Genomic DNA, 12,275 nt, shown 5'->3' with positions numbered 1-12,275 from the left:
TTTCCTCTGCTTCAACACATTTAAAGACAAAAGATGAAAACAAGAGCCAAACATAAAAATGTTCCCACCTTATATTCCAGTCCTGAGTTTATTTTTGGTTTATAAGTGAGGAATCTGTGGTGTTATGATGCAGGAACCTGAAAGACACCTCTCGAGTGCAGAGGACTATAGTATGGTAAGGGGTTTCTTGAATGTTGAAATCCTAAAAGATCACAATGTATAAAGTCTAATATCCTAAATGATCAAAATTGCAAAAACATGATTCTGGAAAAAATAATTTAAAAAATCATTTAGAAAAGCATTATCATTATTATTTTTAAAAGTGAGTTCAATTGAGAAACATAAAAATATGATAGAAAACTTCATAGCCCACTTCAAACAATAAAACAAGGACACTTCATAGGCCACTATCCAATAAAAGAGGAAATTATGTATATTTTTGCAAACATAAAGGTTTACTAATAACTATTGCATCAATGTAAGAATTATGAACAGAAGAATCATATTCATAAAGAAATAGTTCAAAAAGTGAGAAGTATAAATATATATCACCAGGTTGGTAATGACATGCACCCAATTTTAAACCAGTTATCTAAAGTACCATAAGAGATAACCTGAGACTTTTGATGAGATCTATCAAAACCCACAATGATTTGCTACCATGTGTGTGGTACACAAAGAGCTGAGATCCTCAGAATTTTATCTTTCACAAATACAGATGCACAAAAAAAGACATCTCTTCATTTTTCAAGGAATTTTTAACATTTTGATACTGATGCACAATTATACGGCACAAAATCAATGTTGGAATAATTTTCATGAAATCAAATTTGGAAAAAAAAGCAAAAAATGAATTAGAATTCTCAAAAAATTCTTTTCATAATTTATACCTACAGTGTTAGAAATGATACAAAGATAAAATGCATAGCATAGCAACTTGTAAAAAAAACCTGATAATTTGAAATAGTGGCAAAATGTAAAGAAAAGAAGAAAAAAATCTAAAAAAAAAGTTATGTCATTTATAATGTATATTCAGAGAGATTATAGACACTTGCATGGAGTTAGTTCATAAGAGTTGATCAACTTTTATGATCATTTAACTGTATTTCAAAGTCTTGTATAACAATGAGTAGTTGCTTTTATTGGGGGGTGGGGGACTTTCCTTGAAGAATACATTCACATTTATAGCTTACATGATACTGTTTTTTTAATCTTCTGTAATTTGATATACAACATAAGACTTCATATTAAAATTTCCAACCTTCTGTGCCATACTTCTATGCTTTTTGGATCTAAAAAATCTATTCTGAATTTACTCACATACACTGCATATTTGGTGGAAACAACACTGATATTCAAAAAAAACGGCACCATTGCCTGGCATATGGTGGCACATGCCTGTAATTCCAGTGGCTCTGAAAGCTAAGGCAGAAGTAAAAAGTTAGCCTTAGCAACTTAGTGAGACCTTGTCTCAAAATAAAAAATAGAAAAGGCTGGGGATTTGGCTCAGTGGTTAAGCCACCCTGGGTTCACTCCCTGATATCAACACCAAATAAATAAATGAAAACAAACAAACAAACAAATAAATAATAACAACAACAACAACAACAAAGAAACACCATTGCCTAAGTGTCTTCTAGCCTTGTTATCTTACTATGGAACCAGTGAGTAACTTCACTGGCTTCTTCAGGCAAATTAGGCTTTGATTCATTAAAAGTTCCTATAATTTTATTAGCTGGAAGGAAGAAATGTCACAAACAAAAATCACTTTTTATTTTTCTTTTTTTGGTACTAGGGATTGAACTCAGGGGCCTTCTACCATTTAGCTACATCCCAACTCCTTTTTAGTTTTTATTTTGAGACAAGGTCCCACTAATCGCTGAGCCTGATCTCAAATTTGTGATCCTCCTGTCTCAGTCTCTAAAATAGTTGAATTTATTTGTTATATGATTTGGGGATTTAGTGAAGCCCATTTTCTTTTGCAAAGACTATTAAATCTTTTAAAATGTATTTTAAATGGGCTTCCTTATTTTTCTTTCCTTAATACATAAATGAGCAGATGAGTTCTAGAATTTGGGGATTCATCAAGGGCATTAATTACAGATTTGATACAAAACCTAGGGGTTGTAGGCAATTTAGAAAGTACTATTTTTTTGCCAAAGTGAAGAATGAACTAGTTTTATTGTTAGACTTAGTGGTAAATATAAATGTATCTTCTTTGAATGTTAAATCACTAACCAAGACCTGTTCATCATTGAATGCGTTTTATAGTACTGCAGGAACCTCTATATCAGCAAGTATCTTTGCTTCAATAGGTCTCTATGCTTATCAAATTCTTTTTATTCTGTAACAAAAGGCATTTTTGAAGGCAAATATGATGCTACATGTGAAGGGGCAGAAGTAATACATGGTTGAACAATTCTGCCAGGGTGATTTCTTGAATTTTTTACTTGTGTTTTCACTCCTGTGATCTTTGGAACACTCATTGTGTCATTGCACTTACATTTGGGGAGTAGTCATGTCTGCAAGTCTGGTAATTGCTTGAGCATTGCCATTAAGTGATTTTCTGTTTTTGCATCACAAGAACAATTAGTTTTTATACTTTATCTTTCATCATTAAGTGTCTTTGTACACTTAATCATAGCCTTTTTACAAGGGAATGATTTCACAGATCTCTTTTACTGTGTTGTAAAGCATGCAGTAGGAAGGAATAACATTCACTTTCCCCATTGGCAGGTCAGCTTTAGTCTAATTCTTCAGAGAGACAAAATGAATAGGACTTGTATAGAAATATATGAGAGGATATTTATTAAGGAAATTGGCTCTTGTGGCTATGGTGACTGAGAAGTTCCAAGAAGGTCAGCTACAAGTTGGAGACTCGGGGAGGATGGCAGAGTGGCTCAACCCAACTCTGAAGGCCTTAAAACAAGGAAAGGTGATGATGTAAATTCTGAGTCTGAATCCAAAAGCATGGGGATATGCGGATGGGTGTCAACGGAGTCAAAAAGTTCTGGTATTCAAGGGAGCAGAAGAAATCCCCCTGGTTCTAAGAGAAAGAAAGCAATTTTAGCTTCATTCTCTCTATGCCCCTGGACAACTTTCCTTGAGAATGGATCTTCCCCACCTAGTCTACTCTGACTTACACATTCATGTCTTCTGGAAACACTCCCACAGCCACATCCAAAATGGTGCCTTACCAGGTTTCTAGGCATTTATTCCATCTCACATGATGCAACTATCTTGTGTTACAAAATGAAAATACCCTGATCCCTTCCCTAGAGTCCAGATTTCTAGATCTTAAAAATAGCCTATTTGTATTTCCCCTCAATGGAACTGTAGTTTGGGGGATTGTGGCTTTCAGAACTTCAACATTTGGAATTTTAATCTTTAGGATTGTGATTAAGGGATTTTGATCTTCCAGCAAGAATTTGAACATTCAGGATTGTGGTATTCTGTATCATAATCCTGGAAGGATAAATAACTGATGGTGAGAAGGCACACAAAGGACACAGGCTTTGAGAGGAGGTGATTTTGATTTCTGCTTAGAATATAGTTACAGGAATAACTATAGAATGGTGGTCATTCCAGGCAGTAAAAATTCTTCATTAAACATTCAGAGATGGGACTACATGGGTGCGTGTATGCAGAAGCACAGTCAGTTCACCCTGAGTACAAGACAGGGTAAAAGAATGGCAGGTAAGGCTGGAGACCACGTGTGAATCTTGATATCATTCTGAGGCAAAAATGCATCCTATTTTGTAAAGAAGGGGAGTAACCTCACTATTCTTTCACTTTAAGAATAATTGTGGACATTAGATGGATCTTCAGAGGAAGAAAGTAGATATGGCAAACTTTCTATATACATTTATTGACTACTTTATTCTAGATACAATGTTTAATTTATGCTATATTATTTAATCCTTGCAACATTTTATGAGGTGAATGATATATTGCTCATATTTAAAAAATTTTTTTTTGGTTGCAGCTGGGCACAATATCTTTATTTATTTATTTTTATGTGGTGCTGAGAATTGAACACCATGCCTCAGCATGTGAGGCATGTGCTCTACCACTGAGCTACCACGTCAGCCTTAATACTCATTTTATTCATGAAAATGCTAATTTTATAAAATATTATGGGAATACATGTAGGTAATCTAGTATTAATTTTGGTATTTAAACTCCATTTCTAAATCTGGCTGCATGTTAGAATCATCTAGAGAGTTTCTTAATCAGTATTTTAAAAAAATAATGATGCCTAGACCCATTCTAAGAAATTGTAATTTAATTGACCAGTAGTCTAGACCATAGTTCCTCACAAAGATAAGGTTAAAACTCATTGATTTTCTTAATTGAAGGAGTGGTCATGAATGAAAATTGAATTATTCAATAAAGTTGAGTAAAGAGTAATAGAGCTTGGAATTAAGAGGAAAAAAGTAAAAGTGTGACAAAATAATTAGAAGACTGTTACTCAAGTTTCCTTTCAAATACAGATTAGGTGTAAAGCAGAAAGGATTTCTAATTGAAAATATTTGTACTGGAATGTATGTATGCATGTGCACACTCACACATACTGCTGATCATCATTGTTCACACATTTCATATTTGCAAATTTGCCTATTTGCTAGAATTTATTTGTAATCACAAAAATCAATATTCTTGATGTATTTGCAATCACTCAAGTACATGTGCAGATTAGTGGCAAAATTTTGGTTATCCAACTCATACATTCCGAGTTTAACATTTCCAGCTTAGATCCAATGAAGTACATGTTATACTCTGCCATTTTTGTTTTTCCCCTGTAAACAAGTGGCCTTTTCACCAAGTGTTTAGTGCCAGGGTTTTCACATTTTTGTACTCTTTTTGTTGTTGATTCCCCTGCTTGAAAATGGCTCCTTATTGCTGAATTGTCTAATGTTCATTCTTAAGCATAAAAAGCCTATGATGTACCTCAGAGACAATACATATGTATTAGATAATCCTTTCACAGGTGTGAGTTGCACCTCTCTGTTTCCTATGAGTTCAATGCTAATGAGTCAAAAATCTATACTAAATAAGGTGTCTTTAAACAGAAAAACACATAAGGTTATGTATTGATCAGTTGGCAAAGAAATTTGATCAGAACTCTTGACCCTGTATTTCATCTAGAAGCCACAATTCAGAATTCTCTAATTTAGTGTTCCTGGTGATTTTATGTTATATAACAAGCATAAACTGTGTGTATGATCATTAAATGACACATGTTACTTGAATGGCCACTATAATATCAAGGAGGCATTTGATGAAATGCTATTTGGGGTGTGTCTGTGAGGGTATTTCTGAATGACACTAACATCTGAATTTTAGACTCAATAAAGCAGATGTCCCTCCCTAATGCTGTCCTCTTCATGCAATTAGTTGAAGGCCTGAATTCAATAAAAAAGCTGGCTGTCCCCTGAGTGAGAGGGAATCCCTCCTTCCTGACTACCTTCCAACTAGAATGTCAATTTCTTTCTGCCTCACACTGGAATTACAGTGGGGCTCTGCTGGTTCACAGGCTTTCAGATTTATGCTGGAACCTCTTCCTAAGCTCCTCTGGGTCTTCAGCTGCCAAACTACAAGACTGGGGAATGATCCCCTTCCATCCTTCGAGAACCAACACACTGATTATTGGGATTTAGTTCACCTTTGTTTATTAATTTAGTGAATATTTGTAGAATACCTACTGTGTGCTGGCACTGCATTAGGGAATGGAGTTAGTGCTGGTCAGATATAAAGTCTAACTATAAGTTCAGAAACCAATTATATTCAACTCTTATTAGTAGCTAACATATACAACAAGGTGCTTATCCTTGAGCTCTAAGTGAAAGCAAGGAAATATTTCTGACTATTTAAGATTATACCTACTCAGTCCATGCACCTCCTTGGAATCTGCCTGTCCCTCTGACCCAGACTCTTGCTCAGGGATGAACTCCAGGCCATGCTTTTGTCAATTCATCCAACACCTCAGCCTTTCCCAAGGGGGAGGCTGACTTTCTTTGCACCTATATAGATTATGCAAGTCTGATCTGCCCACTCTCACTTCCATCTATTTCAGTTTGGAATGTGCTAATGGGGACTGTTGGAAGATGCCACCAGCAAGATCTAGGAAATAAGAGGGAACTCTGACCAATGAATGCTAGGGACAGGAAAAGTAAACTGAAAACATTCCTCCTCTTCCTCCCTGGCTCTCCAAAGAATCGATCCCAGACATAATATCTGTGCAAGACCTTTTTTGAAGATATCCTGCAACACTGGCATTCATTTTTTTTGTGTGTGTGTGTGATGCTTTATAGCAAGTTCAGTAATTGATGATTTACACTTGTTTTCTTTCCTTCTTATCTCCCTTATGTTTTATTCTTGTTTATTTATGGGATTGCCCTTCCTCATAGGATGGTAGCACATAAGCCCTGTTCTCTAAAACACCTACACCAAGAACTGGATTATTTCAAATTTCAACTTAATTCAGTTTGCCTTGTATGTAATAGATATATTTCTCTTTTTCTTGGTTACCATCTTTTTTTCCCTTCTGTTTGTTAAAAGAAATACTTTAGAAAAATTAAATTTGACAAAGTTTCATTGAGAAAAGAATGATTCATGATTTAGGCAGCATTCAGAAAGAGAAGAAGAGGAGAGATTCATTCAGCAGTGTGAGCAATGAGATTTTATAGGGTGAACACATAAGTGAATTACAGAAATAATCTGAATGGATGCAGCTAGGTATTTGCTCTGTGTGGGAATGGTAAGATCAGTTGGATGTATGTGATTGGCTAAAGATTAGCTCTTGGTGATTGGCTGAATCCTAGATATTTGTTGCCAAAAATACTTTTAACTTAGGTTTAATTTTGTTTATATATTAAGTGACAGTTTGTTATCTAGGAACTCGAGGTATGAAGACAGACTCAGTCCAGTGGCCTCCTGCTTATTTAACAAACTATTCACCAAAGATACATAGAAAAACCTAGGCATAATACAGAAAAATACAATGTTGTCCATGCTCCCAGAAGATTGTGTTCTGTGGCCCTTATCTTCACATTTTAGAAGGTAATAGCAGAATAAATCTCAGCACTGTGATGAAGACTAAATGCAATAATACATGTTTAAAACTTGGCATGGTGTTGGTATGAGCACATTAGTTGAATAATATTTATTATTATTGTTTCTCTGCTGTTATTATCATTACTAAAAGTTACTGGGTGTTTTGACTGGCAGGCTTATAGACCCTGATGGCTGTTTTCATTCTAATACAAAGTTGAGTGTCAGACTAAAAGTTATACAAATAAGTTAGAAGAAGTGAAAATAATTTTCCTACGAGAGAAAAGAATGCAGGCTACTCTTTTATTAAATTCCTCAATTGTTACATAAAGGCTAGTGATCATATAGATACTAACAGTCACTATTTTTACTAAGCTTATAAAAATATAGGCAAAGAAGCATAAATAAAAGTATTTGTCATATACCATAGAATGAAGTAAAAAACATCAATACTTCAACAAATTTTAATTTAAATATTTGTGTCAGAATGTCTTTTAAAAATAACTGCTCTCAATCTGTACACGTGATAAAAATAAGAATTCATACCCCATTGAATCAAATGTATGATATATGATATGTCAAGATCATTGTAATGTTTTAAGCAACCAATAAAAAAAAGAATGTTTTGTTCTTTGAGAGCTCTGATAGATTATATTGTTCAAAAATGCCATACGCATTTCTGCAATGAGATCTTGGTATTCCCTCATCAATAGGTAGTCTAATACTTTCCCTTGGAATCTAAGTGGCTTAGTGACTTGGTTGCCCAATGCAATGGGGAACATGAGAAAAATTTCAAACTCAAAGAGCCTTAAAATCATGGCAAATTTTGAGTGAATCTGTTGGACGCTTCACTGTTGGAACACTTTTTGGAACCAATAGTTATTCTGTGAGCAACCCGACCCACACAGACTCCCTACATGTATGCACTCACCAAAGACCCAGTTTAGTTCCACATGATATCTATCATCAATTGCCAGTCATGTGTATGAGCCTTCTTGATGTTCCACTGAGACCCAAGATTACTGTTGCCTCCTCCAATGCGACTGAATAGTAGAAGAATCATCAACCCGAGTTAGCCAACATAGATCTGCAACAAATGAATGTTGTATATAGCAATAGATACTTAACACAGGAATCACTAAGAGCATAATATTATTCAAGACCCTATTTGTCCCACATAGCAGAGTTGAATTCAAATGAGTCTGGTTATTACCATATTCATTTCTTTGAAAATGTTATCATTAAAAATATTCCAATTTAAAAAAATATATAATTTAGCTACTTGTGCTACATATACTTCAACTTAAAGGAAAGATATAGTCTTGTTTTGATGTATAATAATCCAATGTGTTCCTTTCTGCAGATACTCTAACTCCCATGATATGGAGATCATTTTTCTTTTTTCTCACATTTTTGAAGAGAATCTTCAAGCACTGTCAAACATTTATAATATTTTAATCTTTTTCCATCAGTAGCAGATAGATGGATAACAGATAGTAGGTGGTGTATGGATACTACACAGCAACATTTTATTGTGGTGATTTCATTTTTCATTGTCTTTTTTACTGAAGAATTTGTTTAGTTTTTGTACAACACCAATATTGCTTTGATGCTACATGTCTACTTAACACTTGGATTATGTTTATACTTTTTATAACTTGAAAAAAGTGAAATTCATACCAAAATTTAACTTTTCATCAATTAGGTTATCCTCTAATTTTTCTTTTTTTAAACTAATGCTTACCATATAATACCAAGCCAAATGGAAACACTTTGGAATGCCACACATTTAAAGAATTGGAACATTTGCAAATAAAATTTTGCATACTAGAACTTTTCTGTGTTTACATTGAGTCTACTTCCATCTCAAACTTTATTCTTCTAAATGTATACCAAGTCAGTCAAATACCAGTATCTAAAATGGATTTGTTTATGATCAGTATAAACAAATGTGTTACCAAGTGAGGCATTTGGGGAAGTCATCAAATGTTAACCTTGACATTTTAACAAACACATTTTGATATTTTTTATTGTTGTTGCAATCTTTGCTGTAGAGATGGACTAAGGTTGTGCCCTTTCCTTTTCTTATAATCTTTGACTTAGGAAAGAAGGATAATTAATGCTTGGTAGAGTCTGGGAATGCTATCATCTTTTAGCAGACTTATTAAAGTATGTTTGGTTTTTAAAAACATACTTCATGTTTTAACTGGCTGTCTATTGAAACTCTCATGGGTTCATGAGGTCATATAAACATAAGAGGATGTAAATACTCTGTGAGAATCAAAGTGAAGAAAATGAGGAAGATCAAAGTGATTTAGTTTACAGCTTCCATGGAATGTGAGGCCAATATTTGACTTCTTTCCCCAATGAGACTAACCATATACTTTGCAGACCAATGCACATGTGATAGTGCACCAGTGAAAGTTAATATTTAACTTGGTGAAATAATGGCCTATTCCATTTTTCCTAAATTGAAATATAAAATAAGTTTTAAAACTGTAAGAAATTTGGAATATTGGGACAAATTAGAAATCTCATATGTTTTTGGTAGAGGTTGAGAAATACCATAGTAGATTCTTTCAACATCTCCTTGACAAGCATATTTTTTTTTCCACAAAAGTAACAGAATGCCAGAATTAGATCAATATTGATTATTTAATTATAATTGGACATAATATTCAAATGATTATACATTTTCCGTGAGATTCAGAAATATTTTTGAAAGAAATTTAAACACTTCCTAAGTCAAGATATTGCTTAAAAATAAAAACAGATTATAATATATGAACAAGGACCCTTTACATGCTCCATAATGAACATAATACAAGTGAGGACACGCAATTGGCTGGAAACTCCAGTCAGCCCCCAGCCATATTTTTTTCCTCCACTTCCCCAGCTTCAGATTTTACTTTGATTTCAGAGGATTTCAGTGTAGTATTAAGAGTAGCTTGTCTGATTTTAAATTATCACTCTTGAGCTCTGCTATCATGCCCACTGTATCACTTTCTTGCAGCCTGTTCTCAGTCAAGAAAAAAAAATGGAGAGAACTTTGCAGTGAAAGGGATCATTTCCAATGGAAGAAAGTGTATTACTTCACCAACTGGGTAGAATCACTTTGGTGATCCTCAAATAATTATTGTCCTTCAACACTTGTTCTTCCTTCTTCCAAAATAGTAGATTATTTTGGTGGTTGTTTTTATCAATCTTTGGCAATTTGTTGCTAGATATGGTCACGTGACTAACTTCTTAACTGGGGTGTTTTAAGTGAGGGTGCTCTGGTGCAACTCCAAGGGAGCTCTCTTCAGAGTTAGTTGGGCTATTACACAAGTTTGTTCTGTGTGTTTTTGTTTGTTTTACAATCATTCTCTTTCCTTGTGTAGCTTATATGTATACCAGCTTGATAAAGAGGAGAAAGAACCCATCCTAGAGATGATGAATGCATGAGTTTAAAGGAGACCTAGACTCCTGAGGACTTGGTAGAATATAGCTACCATGTTAGTCATAGACTACCAAGCCAGAAACGTTTATAAACTAGAGAGACAAATTTGTATTTTGCTTTAGTCAGCTTTTTCATTTCTATGTTCAAAATACCTGACATAAACAATTTAGAGGAGAAAAAGTTTAAAAGTTTATTTTGGCTCACAGTTTCAGAGTTTCTTTCCATGGTCAGCCATCATAGCTTTGGACCCAAAATGAGGCAGAACATCATGGCCCCAATGCATGGCAGATGAAAGTAGCTCAAGACATTGAAACCAGGAAGTGGAAAGAATGACTGCTCACCAGGGCCATACTATAAAGCCCAAGGGCATTCCTCCAATCACATGAACCACTAATTAGGTTACAACTCTCACAATAAAATCATCTTGCCTCTGAAAATTCTTGCATTATCACACACATGTGCTTTTGGAGATACCTCATATCTAAACTATAACATATCTCATTTAGGCCAATGTCTGTTTTGTTTTTTTTTGTTTTTTGAGTGCCGGCATTTATTTTTTTTCCCAAACATAAACCTGACAGATATAGTCCTAACCAGATTTTTCTATGAATCTTTAGATTCACGACTTTTTTGAGTCCTTGATTTGGAATTTGCATTCTAGACCATAGGTATCAAGAAATTATTGAGCACGTATTATTGGTTATTTGGTGAAGAATATAGTCAGAATTTATCTTTGTGAAAGTAAAGAGGATTCAGTAGATACCTATACGTATTGTTCATGTTGAAATTGTTGGGTGTGTGGGAGACTCCTCACTGAAGTTAAGTTTCCCTCTCTGGAGAAAATCATGGAATCCCTTACCCCTCCCTCTCCTCTCTGAAGGGCGCCAAACTGAAGAGCACCAAATTCTAAGGTTTTCTCCACCAATCCCCTCAGGACACAGTAACCACTTGCTGTTCCTGAGTCACCCTGCCAATCAGCACCTGCCACGTCACCTATGCAACCTTTCTCTGCCCTCCTCCTCTCTTCCTCTCTGCCCTCTTCCTCTTCTTTCTCTCCTCTCTCTACTCTTTCTCTTTCTCTCTGCTCTCTTCCTCTGCTCTCTGCTCTCTTTCTCTCTGCCCTCTTCCTTTCCTCTCTCTGCTCTCTGCCTCTCCTTTTCTTCTCCTTGGGGCAGCCCCCCAATAAAATCTCTTGGTTGAATCTCTGTCTCTGGTGAGTCACTCACCTTTCAGAAATAGCAACCAGAGGAAAGTGACTTTTGGACTCTACAAAGAAAACAGGTAAATCTAAATATATGCCTTGTTATGACCCTTTTCCACCATATTGCTATCAATTAAAAAGACATGAAACCCTATTACCTTGATAATCAGCATCATTTACTGAACTGCTTTTGCCCTCCATTTTATTTTTCTGACACTAACCTTGTTTAAGGAAGACTACAAGTATTAAAATTGACATTCAGAACTTGCCTGGCACAAACTTTACTTGCCTCAGGCATGTGGGTAGAGTTGCTTTTGGCAAAAATGGAGGGTGTTTGTCATTGTATAAGTGATACACATCCATCCATGTAAGTTATATCCTTTAGAGTCTAATCACTTTTAGTCATTCTCTTTCTAAAGGAAACTCCAAAGACCACAAACTATTTTTCAGAAAGCAAGACAAGTGTAGCCTAAAGATCCGACTATAAATATAAACCAACTTCAGCATGTTACCAGTATTATTGTTATGATTATTTTTCTTGTGAGTTCAGTTTAGATCTCATTTTCTGAGAAAGTAGCTTCC

Source organism: Marmota marmota, unplaced genomic scaffold (assembly GCF_001458135.2).
Source record: "Marmota marmota marmota unplaced genomic scaffold, marMar, whole genome shotgun sequence".
NCBI classification, from domain to species: domain Eukaryota; kingdom Metazoa; phylum Chordata; class Mammalia; order Rodentia; family Sciuridae; genus Marmota; species Marmota marmota.
This window is presented reverse-complemented; position numbering follows the sequence as displayed.